The sequence below is a fragment of the Lissotriton vulgaris genome, chromosome 8 (genome assembly GCF_964263255.1).
Source record: "Lissotriton vulgaris chromosome 8, aLisVul1.2, whole genome shotgun sequence".
NCBI classification, from domain to species: Eukaryota; Metazoa; Chordata; class Amphibia; order Caudata; family Salamandridae; genus Lissotriton; species Lissotriton vulgaris.
In genome coordinates, this window is record NC_141696.1 from 1,106,962,126 (window position 1) to 1,106,977,106 (window position 14,981).

Sequence of the window (14,981 nt, forward strand, 5' to 3'; positions counted from 1 at the left end):
TTTTTTAGATCTACTGCAACTTATTCCCGTAAAAGGACAACCAGTATTTAAAACACTTGTGCATGAAGACACCAGAAAGTCTTTGGGAAGTGTTGGAAACTGTAATATTTGGTTATATTTTGAATACAAAGAACTCATTACAAATATGTGACAGGCAAATGATGTTGAATATGGAACTATTCTTCAAGATATAAGAATTGGAGTACTGACAGAACATGGCAAACAAGCTTTGCAAAGTCAACTACTTACGAATTTGTTTCCAAATGAAAATATAGTTTCTGAAGAAATATATATGAAAACTGCAACAAAATAAATCTATAATCTGCTTAATGCCAATACAGCGCGAGTGTTCTAAATTCAATTAACAATTTTTGAACCTAGAAAATGAAGAAATAATAAAAATGGAAGCCATTGATAAAATAGAGCATCAAAAGAATCACTATTAATTTGACGGAAAAATTGAAAACAAAATTGTATTCTTTAGAAAAATCTGCTGGTTTAGAAAAGAATCTAAATGTATGTATAATTTGTTGGGTAATTTTGAGGCGTAAATTGGATGTAGAAAAAGATTTAGTAAATGGAGCAATGGGTAAAGTTGTTGATTTTGTTAATTATCAAAATAGAGATGGAATTGAATTTTTAAAAATCAAATTTGATCAGATTGAAGAAGTAAAACAAATTGGTCGTTGTTCAGTTCATTTTTTGCTTGTTAAAGATCTATATATTAGAAGAAAACAGTTTCCACTTTCTCTGGCATATGCAGTGACTATTCATAAATCTCAAGGATTAAGTGTAGACAGTGCTTTGGTGAACATTGGAAGTACCGTGTTTAAAGAGGGTATGGCATAAGTTGCTTTGACCTGAGTCAGAACTTTACCTGGATTGTTTTTGATTGATTTTGATGAGAGAAAGATTAGTGCAGATGCAAACTGTGTAAAAGAGTATAATAAGTTAAGAAGAGCCTATACTCGCAATTTCGGTGAATATCCTGTATTTGAAAAGCATGTAGTAGGTTGAAAAAGAAGATATGAGAATATCTGTAGTGAAGTTATAGAGAAGGAAAAAAATCAAGATAATGTTGAGATTGCAAGCAAAAAGAAAAAGGACACTATTGAAGAGATTGCTGGTTATCAGTTAGAAAATAGTTCAGGCATCAACTGCTATGCTAACTTAGTGGTCAATGTTGGTTTTTTTCTAGAAAGTTTGCAATAGCAAATTATGGACAATTGTGAAAAAAAGATTTTGTTCCTTATTGCATTGTATTTATGAAAAATTGAGAACTGATAAAAGTAAAATGCAAAGCGTTTCTGGTATTCGTAATCTTTTGGATATATGTTCTGGTTCAACACAATTTACGAAGAATATCCAATAAGATGCTCAGGAATTTCTAATGTATATGTTTGCCGTATTGGAAAATGAAGGAATAGAAATTGAAAATCTGTTCTGCCTTTGTTATAAATGGGAACATCATTGTGAAAATTGTATCTTTACATGTAGCACTAACATAGATACTGAAAAATTCATATATTTGACATTACCAGACTGTAAAAGAGTGTCTTTCAACAAAATAGTTGAAGCAGCAAATCAAAACATGGAGTGTAGCCAATGCAAATCAGAAATTTTATCAACATTATTTATACGAAGATATGGACAATATATAATTTTATTGATACAACGTTGTACAGCTGATGGAAGAAAACTGGAAACTTTAATTAAACATTTTGTAGCAAGTCAAGTATCAATATCAGGAAGACCTTTTGTAGCAGTAGCAATTATTTTCCATGATGGTCCTTCCACAACATCTGGACATTACACTGTTTACTTAACCACATCGCTGCGTGCAGGATTTCCCTCCTGTGCTGGACCACAATTAAAACGGGTGTGGTCATGATGAGCTCAGCTCGTCATGAGCACACGAGCACTGTGCTGCATGACGAGCTGAGCTCGTCATGAGCATGGAAGGGGTTAAAATGTAATAAAGGATGGACATATTGTAATGATGCACATTTGCTTTTTAAACATTGTTTGCCTCATGAATTACCAAATTCCTATCTAATATTTTTAAAACCAAAGTTTTAAGAACATAATTCGGTCTATGAGGAATTTATTAAAATGTATTAATACGATTACTATAGGACAATTTTAATATAAAGGATTTCAGGAATGCCATTTGGCCTAGAGGAAAGGTATACATTTGAATTAAGGACTTTTTCTTGCACATTCTCACATCATATATTTTTAAAGAACATTATTTACACTGTATGAAAATTAAAAATAATTGTTCATTGAATTATTATTTGATTTCTTTCATATTCAAGTATGAAAATTCTCTTAGAAGGAAGCATTTTATATATGTGTGATTTTTATTATATGGTATGGTATTGAGGATGTAGTTTTTATGGAATGTTCAGAAATAGTTGGTAATATTAAAAATATTTTTGACACACTTTTGGGTTTTTTTAAACAACCTTATTGATTGTTTTTTTTGCCTGCTGTTATGTGATGAGTAACATTGAAATCACTGTTTGTAGTGCAATTCAATATATGCTGAGAACAGCAAAAAAGACAAAGAAAATAATGTATTTATTGTTAAAATTATGTTGTGTTGTAAAAAATATAATATGATATATTATAAGTGTATTTTCTTCTCTTTCACAGATCCTATTTCTAAAATATGAAATTTTCAGTACCTTAAATTATAAAAAACAACTGAAAAAAATGTTTAGTGTTTTGTATATCTACTACTGTGAAGGTAAGATTAACTAAGTATTAAAAAGCACAATGGGCTGTGTTTGCACACTGGTGAAGAAAGGGGGGATGGACTGAGTTGATATGTGTGGAAACATGCTCTGTGGGCTTTTTCAGTTACGGGATAAAGTCCCCTTGAATCCTGAGGGTCCCTGGGGGCCAACTAACCCACCAGATATGTGCAGAAAGTGTCAGAGAACAGCAATGCAGATAGGTGGAAAATGGGGCATGGCTTCGGACCACCTCTCTGCAACGCAGCTCTATGATGTTAAATAGAGGGACATGGTGGGCTAGAAGGACCCAAGGACTTTCAGTATTAAAAGAGACTTAATTCCTCAACTTAAAACACGCCACAGAGTGTGTTCGCACATGTCACATCAGGCCCCATCCCCTCCCTTCACCACTCTGTAAACACGCCCTATAACCTTTTTATATTATGAGATTGAGTCACCTTGAATCCTAAGAGTTCTACGTCTGTTCCAACCAGTTGTCCATTCATCCATCCAGCACTAGGTATCAATCCTATCACTTTTCTAAAACCTAAGTACTTATAAATTTATCTTGCACTCTCTTTGCAGTACTGGAATTACTCTAGTTATTAGTCATATAGTTAAGGATTGACCTAGCCACTAACCCTAGTACAAATCAATTGCTTAATATACTATGTTTTTTGACCTGCAAGAAGTTGCAAAGTATTAATACAGTCTTCAAAATACCCAGTTTATATCTATGTAGTTAATGGAATCTCTCTGTCATAGAATCCCCTGTGACCTGAAAAAAAAATATTTGATTGGTTCATGCCATTGTAACTATTGAAGGACTGCAACCATTATTGTGGGATTTACAAAAAGGGGGTGGTGATGAACAGAGTGTCTGAGTTAAACAGACCACTCTTACCCAGTCCAAAGATCAGGGCTTGATCCATCACCGTTATTTATCTCACTGCCCCATCCCAGCTCAGAACCTGGCTATATGCAAATCAGTCTGTCCCTGGCCCAGTGCATCATGGGAACAGGGCAGACTAAACTACCAAGCCAATTCTTCACCAGAAAGGAGACAAGCTACCGGGGACCGGTTTCTGGCATTTCAGCCTTCTTCGGCCCGGCTTGCTTGAATCCTGATGGAGCAGTGAGAAAGGGACTCATGTCTGAGTATACCCTGCCACACCTATAGTGGCCAAAAACGATTTACAAAAAGGGGGTGGTGATGAACAGAGTGTCTGAGTTAAACAGACCACTCTTACCCAGTCCAAAGATCAGGGCTTGATCCATCACCGTTATTTATCTCACTGCCCCATCCCAGCTCAGAACCTGGCTATATGCAAATCAGTCTGTCCCTGGCCCAGTGCATCATGGGAACAGGGCAGACTAAACTAACAAGCCAATTCTTCACCAGAAAGGAGACAAGCTACCGGGGACCGGTTTCTGGCATTTCAGCCTTCTTCGGCCCGGCTTGCTTGAATCCTGATGGAGCAGTGAGAAAGGGACTCATGTCTGAGTATACCCTGCCACACCTATAGTGGCCAAAAACGATTTACAAAAAGGGGGTGGTGATGAACAGAGTGTCTGAGTTAAACAGACCACTCTTACCCAGTCCAAAGATCAGGGCTTGATCCATCACTGTTATTTATCTCACTGCCCCATCCCAGCTCAGAACCTGGCTATATGCAAATCAGTCTGTCCCTGGCCCAGTGCATCATGGGAACAGGGCAGACTAAACTACCAAGCCAATTCTTCACCAGAAAGGAGACAAGCTACCGGGGACCGGTTTCTGGCATTTCAGCCTTCTTCGGCCCGGCTTGCTTGAATCCTGATGGAGCAGTGAGAAAGGGACTCATGTCTGAGTATACCCTGCCACACCTATAGTGGCCAAAAACGATTTACAAAAAGGGGGTGGTGATGAACAGAGTGTCTGAGTTAAACAGACCACTCTTACCCAGTCCAAAGATCAGGGCTTGATCCATCACCGTTATTTATCTCACTGCCCCATCCCAGCTCAGAACCTGGCTATATGCAAATCAGTCTGTCCCTGGCCCAGTGCATCATGGGAACAGGGCAGACTAAACTACCAAGCCAATTCTTCACCAGAAAGGAGACAAGCTACCGGGGACCGGTTTCTGGCATTTCAGCCTTCTTCGGCCCGGCTTGCTTGAATCCTGATGGAGCAGTGAGAAAGGGACTCATGTCTGAGTATACCCTGCCACACCTATAGTGGCCAAAAACGATTTACAAAAAGGGGGTGGTGATGAACAGAGTGTCTGAGTTAAACAGACCACTCTTACCCAGTCCAAAGATCAGGGCTTGATCCATCACCGTTATTTATCTCACTGCCCCATCCCAGCTCAGAACCTGGCTATATGCAAATCAGTCTGTCCCTGGCCCAGTGCATCATGGGAACAGGGCAGACTAAACTAACAAGCCAATTCTTCACCAGAAAGGAGACAAGCTACCGGGGACCGGTTTCTGGCATTTCAGCCTTCTTCGGCCCGGCTTGCTTGAATCCTGATGGAGCAGTGAGAAAGGGACTCATGTCTGAGTATACCCTGCCACACCTATAGTGGCCAAAAACGATTTACAAAAAGGGGGTGGTGATGAACAAAGTGTCTGAGTTAAACAGACCACTCTTACCCAGTCCAAAGATCAGGGCTTGATCCATCACCGTTATTTATCTCACTGCCCCATCCCAGCTCAGAACCTGGCTATATGCAAATCAGTCTGTCCCTGGCCCAGTGCATCATGGGAACAGGGCAGACTAAACTAACAAGCCAATTCTTCACCAGAAAGGAGACAAGCTACCGGGGACCGGTTTCTGGCATTTCAGCCTTCTTCGGCCCGGCTTGCTTGAATCCTGATGGAGCAGTGAGAAAGGGACTCATGTCTGAGTATACCCTGCCACACCTATAGTGGCCAAAAACGATTTACAAAAAGGGGGTGGTGATGAACAGAGTGTCTGAGTTAAACAGACCACTCTTACCCAGTCCAAAGATCAGGGCTTGATCCATCACTGTTATTTATCTCACTGCCCCATCCCAGCTCAGAACCTGGCTATATGCAAATCAGTCTGTCCCTGGCCCAGTGCATCATGGGAACAGGGCAGACTAAACTACCAAGCCAATTCTTCACCAGAAAGGAGACAAGCTACCGGGGACCGGTTTCTGGCATTTCAGCCTTCTTCGGCCCGGCTTGCTTGAATCCTGATGGAGCAGTGAGAAAGGGACTCATGTCTGAGTATACCCTGCCACACCTATAGTGGCCAAAAACGATTTACAAAAAGGGGGTGGTGATGAACAGAGTGTCTGAGTTAAACAGACCACTCTTACCCAGTCCAAAGATCAGGGCTTGATCCATCACCGTTATTTATCTCACTGCCCCATCCCAGCTCAGAACCTGGCTATATGCAAATCAGTCTGTCCCTGGCCCAGTGCATCATGGGAACAGGGCAGACTAAACTACCAAGCCAATTCTTCACCAGAAAGGAGACAAGCTACCGGGGACCGGTTTCTGGCATTTCAGCCTTCTTCGGCCCGGCTTGCTTGAATCCTGATGGAGCAGTGAGAAAGGGACTCATGTCTGAGTATACCCTGCCACACCTATAGTGGCCAAAAACGATTTACAAAAAGGGGGTGGTGATGAACAGAGTGTCTGAGTTAAACAGACCACTCTTACCCAGTCCAAAGATCAGGGCTTGATCCATCACCGTTATTTATCTCACTGCCCCATCCCAGCTCAGAACCTGGCTATATGCAAATCAGTCTGTCCCTGGCCCAGTGCATCATGGGAACAGGGCAGACTAAACTAACAAGCCAATTCTTCACCAGAAAGGAGACAAGCTACCGGGGACCGGTTTCTGGCATTTCAGCCTTCTTCGGCCCGGCTTGCTTGAATCCTGATGGAGCAGTGAGAAAGGGACTCATGTCTGAGTATACCCTGCCACACCTATAGTGGCCAAAAACGATTTACAAAAAGGGGGTGGTGATGAACAGAGTGTCTGAGTTAAACAGACCACTCTTACCCAGTCCAAAGATCAGGGCTTGATCCATCACCGTTATTTATCTCACTGCCCCATCCCAGCTCAGAACCTGGCTATATGCAAATCAGTCTGTCCCTGGCCCAGTGCATCATGGGAACAGGGCAGACTAAACTACCAAGCCAATTCTTCACCAGAAAGGAGACAAGCTACCGGGGACCGGTTTCTGGCATTTCAGCCTTCTTCGGCCCGGCTTGCTTGAATCCTGATGGAGCAGTGAGAAAGGGACTCATGTCTGAGTATACCCTGCCACACCTATAGTGGCCAAAAACGATTTACAAAAAGGGGGTGGTGATGAACAGAGTGTCTGAGTTAAACAGACCACTCTTACCTAGTCCAAAGATCAGGGCTTGATCCATCACCGTTATTTATCTCACTGCCCCATCCCAGCTCAGAACCTGGCTATATGCAAATCAGTCTGTCCCTGGCCCAGTGCATCATGGGAACAGGGCAGACTAAACTACCAAGCCAATTCTTCACCAGAAAGGAGACAAGCTACCGGGGACCGGTTTCTGGCATTTCAGCCTTCTTCGGCCCGGCTTGCTTGAATCCTGATGAAGCAGTGAGAAAGGGACTCATGTCTGAGTATACCCTGCCACACCTATAGTGGCCAAAAACGATTTACAAAAAGGGGGTGGTGATGAACAGAGTGTCTGAGTTAAACAGACCACTCTTACCCAGTCCAAAGATCAGGGCTTGATCCATCACCGTTATTTATCTCACTGCCCCATCCCAGCTCAGAACCTGGCTATATGCAAATCAGTCTGTCCCTGGCCCAGTGCATCATGGGAACAGGGCAGACTAAACTACCAAGCCAATTCTTCACCAGAAAGGAGACAAGCTACCGGGGACCGGTTTCTGGCATTTCAGCCTTCTTCGGCCCGGCTTGCTTGAATCCTGATGGAGCAGTGAGAAAGGGACTCATGTCTGAGTATACCCTGCCACACCTATAGTGGCCAAAAACGATTTACAAAAAGGGGGTGGTGATGAACAGAGTGTCTGAGTTAAACAGACCACTCTTACCCAGTCCAAAGATCAGGGCTTGATCCATCACCGTTATTTATCTCACTGCCCCATCCCAGCTCAGAACCTGGCTATATGCAAATCAGTCTGTCCCTGGCCCAGTGCATCATGGGAACAGGGCAGACTAAACTACCAAGCCAATTCTTCACCAGAAAGGAGACAAGCTACCGGGGACCGGTTTCTGGCATTTCAGCCTTCTTCGGCCCGGCTTGCTTGAATCCTGATGGAGCAGTGAGAAAGGGACTCATGTCTGAGTATACCCTGCCACACCTATAGTGGCCAAAAACGATTTACAAAAAGGGGGTGGTGATGAACAGAGTTTCTGAGTTAAACAGACCACTCTTACCCAGTCCAAAGATCAGGGCTTGATCCATCACCGTTATTTATCTCACTGCCCCATCCCAGCTCAGAACCTGGCTATATGCAAATCAGTCTGTCCCTGGCCCAGTGCATCATGGGAACAGGGCAGACTAAACTACCAAGCCAATTCTTCACCAGAAAGGAGACAAGCTACCGGGGACTGGTTTCTGGCATTTCAGCCTTCTTCGGCCCGGCTTGCTTGAATCCTGATGGAGCAGTGAGAAAGGGACTCATGTCTGAGTATACCCTGCCACACCTATAGTGGCCAAAAACGATTTACAAAAAGGGGGTGGTGATGAACAGAGTGTCTGAGTTAAACAGACCACTCTTACCCAGTCCAAAGATCAGGGCTTGATCCATCACCGTTATTTATCTCACTGCCCCATCCCAGCTCAGAACCTGGCTATATGCAAATCAGTCTGTCCCTGGCCCAGTGCATCATGGGAACAGGGCAGACTAAACTACCAAGCCAATTCTTCACCAGAAAGGAGACAAGCTACCGGGGACCGGTTTCTGGCATTTCAGCCTTCTTCGGCCCGGCTTGCTTGAATCCTGATGGAGCAGTGAGAAAGGGACTCATGTCTGAGTATACCCTGCCACACCTATAGTGGCCAAAAACGATTTACAAAAAGGGGGTGCATCTTTGGAGAGATATCTCTGTGCTTACCTTCTGTCACTCTCATGCAATTTTTATATCAATCAACTAGCAATATGTTTTTATTGTAATAGTCTGCCAATACCTAAGCACTAATGGGGCAGATTTAGAAGCATCATGTACCAACATTAATTCACTTTTTGTAACATAGTGATGGCGCCAGACACTCCTTCATATTTACAAGGAGAGGAAAAGTCACCCTGTATAGCTTTTCTTCTCCATGTAAATACGACCTCATCATATACACCACTTTGCATTGAAGGATCGTTCCATAGGTGATGCTGTGAGTGTTTGCACACAACACTCATACAACAATACACATCTCCAGATTTATCATAAATCATAAATCTGGAGATGTGTGTGAATGCTGCACCATTCTCCAGTTGGTGTAGCAAGGCGCAACGAGGAGAATTGTTTTCATTTCTCCTAATTGTTTCTTCTTTCAATGCATGCTGCATTGCACAGCATACAATGAAAGAGAAAAATGCCTTTACTGATTGTTTTTGTCCACCCTAAGCCTGGAAGGGTATTCTCAGATGTGAGACCCTTGCTCATTGCACCATCAGGATTCAAGCAAACCGGGCCGAAGACGGCTGTAATGCCAGAAACCGGTCCCCGGGAGCTTGTTTCCTTCCCAGTGTAAGAATTGGCTTTTGTAGTTTGGTTTGCCCTGTTCCCATCATGCACTGGGACAGGAACAGACTAATTTGCATACAGCCAGGTTCTGAAACTGGGATGGTGCAGTGAGCTAAAAAACGGTGTTGGATCTAGCCCTGATCTCTTGACTGGGTGAGAGCTTTCTGCTTAATTCAGAGACTCTGTCCCTCACCACCCCTTGTTGTAAATATTTTTGTCCACCCTAAGCGTGGAAGGGTATTCTCATATGTGAGACCCTTGCTCATTGCACCATCAGGATTCAAGCAAACCGGGCCGAAGACGGCTGTAATGCCAGAAACCGGTCCCCGGGAGCTTGTTTCCTTCCCAGTGTAAGAATTGGCTTTTGTAGTTTGGTTTGCCCTGTTCCCATCATGCACTGGGACAGGAACAGACTAATTTGCATACAGCCAGGTTCTGAAACTGGGATGGTGCAGTGAGCTAAAAAACGGTGTTGGATCTAGCCCTGATCTCTTGACTGGGTGAGAGCTTTCTGCTTAATTCAGAGACTCTGTCCCTCACCACCCCTTGTTGTAAATATTTTTGTCCACCCTAAGCGTGGAAGGGTATTCTCATATGTGAGACCCTTGCTCATTGCACCATCAGGATTCAAGCAAACCGGGCCGAAGACGGCTGTAATGCCAGAAACCGGTCCCCGGGAGCTTGTTTCCTTCCCAGTGTAAGAATTGGCTTTTGTAGTTTGGTTTGCCCTGTTCCCATCATGCACTGGGACAGGAACAGACTAATTTGCATACAGCCAGGTTCTGAAACTGGGATGGTGCAGTGAGCTAAAAAACGGTGTTGGATCTAGCCCTGATCTCTTGACTGGGTGAGAGCTTTCTGCTTAATTCAGAGACTCTGTCCCTCACCACCCCTTGTTGTAAATATTTTTGTCCACCCTAAGCGTGGAAGGGTATTCTCAGATGTGAGACCCTTGCTCATTGCACCATCAGGATTCAAGCAAACCGGGCCGAAGACGGCTGTAATGCCAGAAACCGGTCCCCGGGAGCTTGTTTCCTTCCCAGTGTAAGAATTGGCTTTTGTAGTTTGGTTTGCCCTGTTCCCATCATGCACTGGGACAGGAACAGACTAATTTGCATACAGCCAGGTTCTGAAACTGGGATGGTGCAGTGAGCTAAAAAACGGTGTTGGATCTAGCCCTGATCTCTTGACTGGGTGAGAGCTTTCTGCTTAATTCAGAGACTCTGTCCCTCACCACCCCTTGTTGTAAATATTTTTGTCCACCCTAAGCGTGGAAGGGTATTCTCAGATGTGAGACCCTTGCTCATTGCACCATCAGGATTCAAGCAAACCGGGCCGAAGACGGCTGTAATGCCAGAAACCGGTCCCCGGGAGCTTGTTTCCTTCCCAGTGTAAGAATTGGCTTTTGTAGTTTGGTTTGCCCTGTTCCCATCATGCACTGGGACAGGAACAGACTAATTTGCATACAGCCAGGTTCTGAAACTGGGATGGTGCAGTGAGCTAAAAAACGGTGTTGGATCTAGCCCTGATCTCTTGCCTGGGTGAGAGCTTTCTGCTTAATTCAGAGACTCTGTCCCTCACCACCCCTTGTTGTAAATATTTTTGTCCACCCTAAGCGTGGAAGGGTATTCTCAGATGTGAGACCCTTGCTCATTGCACCATCAGGATTCAAGCAAACCGGGCCGAAGACGGCTGTAATGCCAGAAACCGGTCCCCGGGAGCTTGTTTCCTTCCCAGTGTAAGAATTGGCTTTTGTAGTTTGGTTTGCCCTGTTCCCATCATGCACTGGGACAGGAACAGACTAATTTGCATACAGCCAGGTTCTGAAACTGGGATGGTGCAGTGAGCTAAAAAACGGTGTTGGATCTAGCCCTGATCTCTTGACTGGGTGAGAGCTTTCTGCTTAATTCAGAGACTCTGTCCCTCACCACCCCTTGTTGTAAATATTGTTTTTGTGCAGGAAGGTGTCCCTTCCTGCACAAAAACAATCTCCACACAACATAGATATCCTTGCAGCATGGTGTAAGGGTGCCTGTGTCACCGCATGGCTGCAGTGTGTGCAGCAGTGCAGCGGGAAGCATAGAGTTGCAACATATTTATGTATATATGTTGCATCCCTGTGCTTTGAAAGTACCACAGCACACTGCAGCTAAAGAGCTTACAGTGTCATGCTGCAGCACTTCCTTATAGTTCTGCCCTTACACATTCACCATACACTACTAATACATTCTTTCAGTCAATTATGCACTACACATACATTCAACCAAACTTTCACACATTATCATACAAATATAGCTCTTTCTATAACCAGAGAAGTTAGTTCTGAAAATAACTTTTTTTTTGTACTTTTCTAACTGATTTTGTTATTTTTTGGTGTTTTTTCAAAAGAAAAAAGAACAAAATAAACAGGAAACTACAGAAATTAACAAGCATTCCCCCCAAAAAAGTCTAGCAACAGTGATTTTGTTGTGCAGCACACACTGCTTCAACTGACTGCTCCCCATAGGAAATTAGTGTATTGCACTTTACACAGTGCTGCTTTAGTAGAGCAAATTCAGGAAGTATGTCTGGTGGTGATGGTGCTGTAGAACTGCCAGATGTGACAGGCACTGCAGGTGGAGGGTTCTGTTCCGCTTTTCTGCACTCCTCCTGAGCCAGATTCACCGGATGTAGAGTCCTCAAGTGTTTATACAGGTATGAAACTGTTACCACGGATTTTTTACAACGCATACCATTACCACGCATACATTTACAATGCTGGTCATTTTACAACGCATACCTTTACATCGCAATACACTACAACGCACATACTATTACAACGCATACCATTACATCGTAAGTATTTTTATAGGTAAGTTTAACATTTTTTAGTGGTATTTTGTTATGGGGTACAGGGGTATTTTTAGGTTTTAGGGCTGGGTTTGGGTTATGGGGTACAGGGGTATTTTTGGTTTTAGGGCTGGGTTTGGGTTTTGGGGTACAGGGGTATTTCTAGGTTTTAGGGCTAGGTTTGGGTTTTGGGGTACAGGGGTATTTTTAGGTTTTAGGGCTGGGTTTGGGTTTTGGGGTACAGGTGTATTTTTAGGTTTTAGGGCTGGGTTTGGGTTTTGGGGTACAGGGGTATTTTTAGGTTTTAGGGCTGGTTTGGGTTTTGGGGTACAGGGGTATTTTTAGGTTTTAGAGCTGGGTTTGGGTTTTGGGGTACAGGGGTATTTTTAGGTTTTAGGGCTGGGTTTGGGTTTTGGGGTACAGGGGTATTTTTAGGTTTTAGGGCTGGGTTTGGGTTTTGGGGTACAGGGGTATTTTTAAGTTTTAGGGCTGGGTTTGGGTTTTGGGGTACAGGGGTATTTTTAGGTGTTAGGGCTGGGTTTGGGTTTTGGGGTACAGGGGTATTTTTAGGTTTTAGGTTGGGTTTGGGTTTTGGGGTTCAGGGGTATTTTTAGGTTTTAGGGTTGGGTTTGGGTTTTGGGGTACAGGGGTATTTTTAGGTTTTAGGGCTGGGTTTGGGTTTTGGGGTACAGGGGTATTTTTAGGTTTTAGGGCTGGGTTTGGGTTTTGGGGTACAGGGGTATTTTTAGGTTTTAGGGTTGGGTTTGGGTTTTGGGGTACAGGGGTATTTTTAGGTTTTATGGCTGGGTTTGTGTTATGGGGGTACAGGGGTATTTTTAGGTTTTAGGGTTGGGTTTGGGTTATGGGGTACAGGGGTATTTTTAGGTTTTAGGGCTGGGTTTGGGTTTTGGGGTAGAGGGGTATTTGTAATATATATTTACAAATAATAAAATTAAAATTAATTTAATTTCATTAATATAATTATTTAATAATTTAATAATTAATAATTAAATTAAATATTACAAAAATATTATTTACAATATATATTAATATTATATACTTACCTATACTTACGTTGTAATAGTATGCGTTGTAATAGTATCTGCATGGAATATATTGCGTTGTAAAGGTATCCGTTGTAACATGACCTGCGTTGTAAAAAATTCCGTGGTAATGGTATGCGTGCTAAAAGTACGCGTTGTAACATCATATATCCGTTTATACATCGAGGCTGTACCACAAGAGTATTTTTTCTCAGCACTACCTCGGGACAAAACACGTTCACAGATTTTGCAGGTTACTTTGGTGGCATTCACTTTATTCTGCCCCTCCAAAAACGTGAAAAACTTCCACACCACCGATACTGGCCTTTGTGGTCATGGAGGTTCCGGTAAAAATTCTTCCTCTGAAGAATGTTCCTCCTCCTCCTGTGGCTGCTGTCCTGAAGCCATGATGTTCTTTTTATTCTCCAAAACACCAAAACAAAATTAGTGTAAAAAAGTTCTTCCAAGCAGATATCACGCTACAAAGAAGCTCAACGAAGAATGATGGAAATGGGTGGGGTCCTTCAATAGTTACAATGGGAAATGTTATGAACCAATAAAATCTTTTTTTCAGGTTACATTGGATCCGCGCACCATGCATGCACAGGCAGCACGCACCCAACGCGACTTCGTGAAATTGCATTTAAAAATAATATAACTTTGTTACAAGTAAAAATATATTATTTTTATGAACATTTTACATAATGTCTTGCCCTAATATGTATATTAAAGACATATATATATATATATATATATATATATATATATATATATATAATTTTAGACATTCAAACTTTTTGCGGGAGTCGCACAACTACAGCGTCCAACATGTATATGTTGTCACGCAGAAGCGTGCAAGCGTCGCATACAGTAATGCGAATGTTTTGCGAATGCACGGGAGCTGGAGTTGCATATTGGTCGCAAAGCGATCGTGCAGGAAAATACGCACCGTCGCACACCCTACGCGGATCCTGCACAGAATTCCTAAAATGGCGGCTAGGTTCCGCGCAGTGATCGAGAAAGGTACGCTTTGAGTGCGCGACTCCCCAAAAAAAGTTGAAAATAATATGAATATATTAAAATAAAACAAAAAAAACAATATTTCAGTGTCAATATTTTAAAAAACATTTATTTTCAATTTTCATTAAAAATATATAATTACATTTTTTGAGACCGGAACGCTGATTCCAGTCCGGATTTTACGGGAGATCGTGCGGGAGATCGGAGGTTTGCGACCAGAGTAAGGGCTGAGCTGAGAGGCGGAAAAGTGGATCAGCGAGAAGGCTAGCAGAACGCGAACCCGCAAGACCGTGAGCTGCACCAGGAGCCGCGGCTAAATCACGAAACTGTGAATAATTTATAACTTTAAGAACCTCACGAACTATAGCGGCATTCGAGTGGCGGCTCTGCAGTGCTGTGGGAAGCTGGGAACCCGGGAATCACAGCTGGATTGCGGCAGGAGGCACGTAGAGGCTGCAGTGATGCCGCGTGAAGGCGTTGCAGGCGTTGAAGGCTGCTAGGGCCTGTGAGGGGCTGCAGTGGTCCCGTTCCCAGTCCTAATGCTGGTCTCGGTCCCTGCCAGGTGAGCGGAGACTGCAGAGATCAGGGGGATACTGAGGTGAGCTGCAGGTTATGAAATGCCTTGGTGTGGTCTGTTTGTG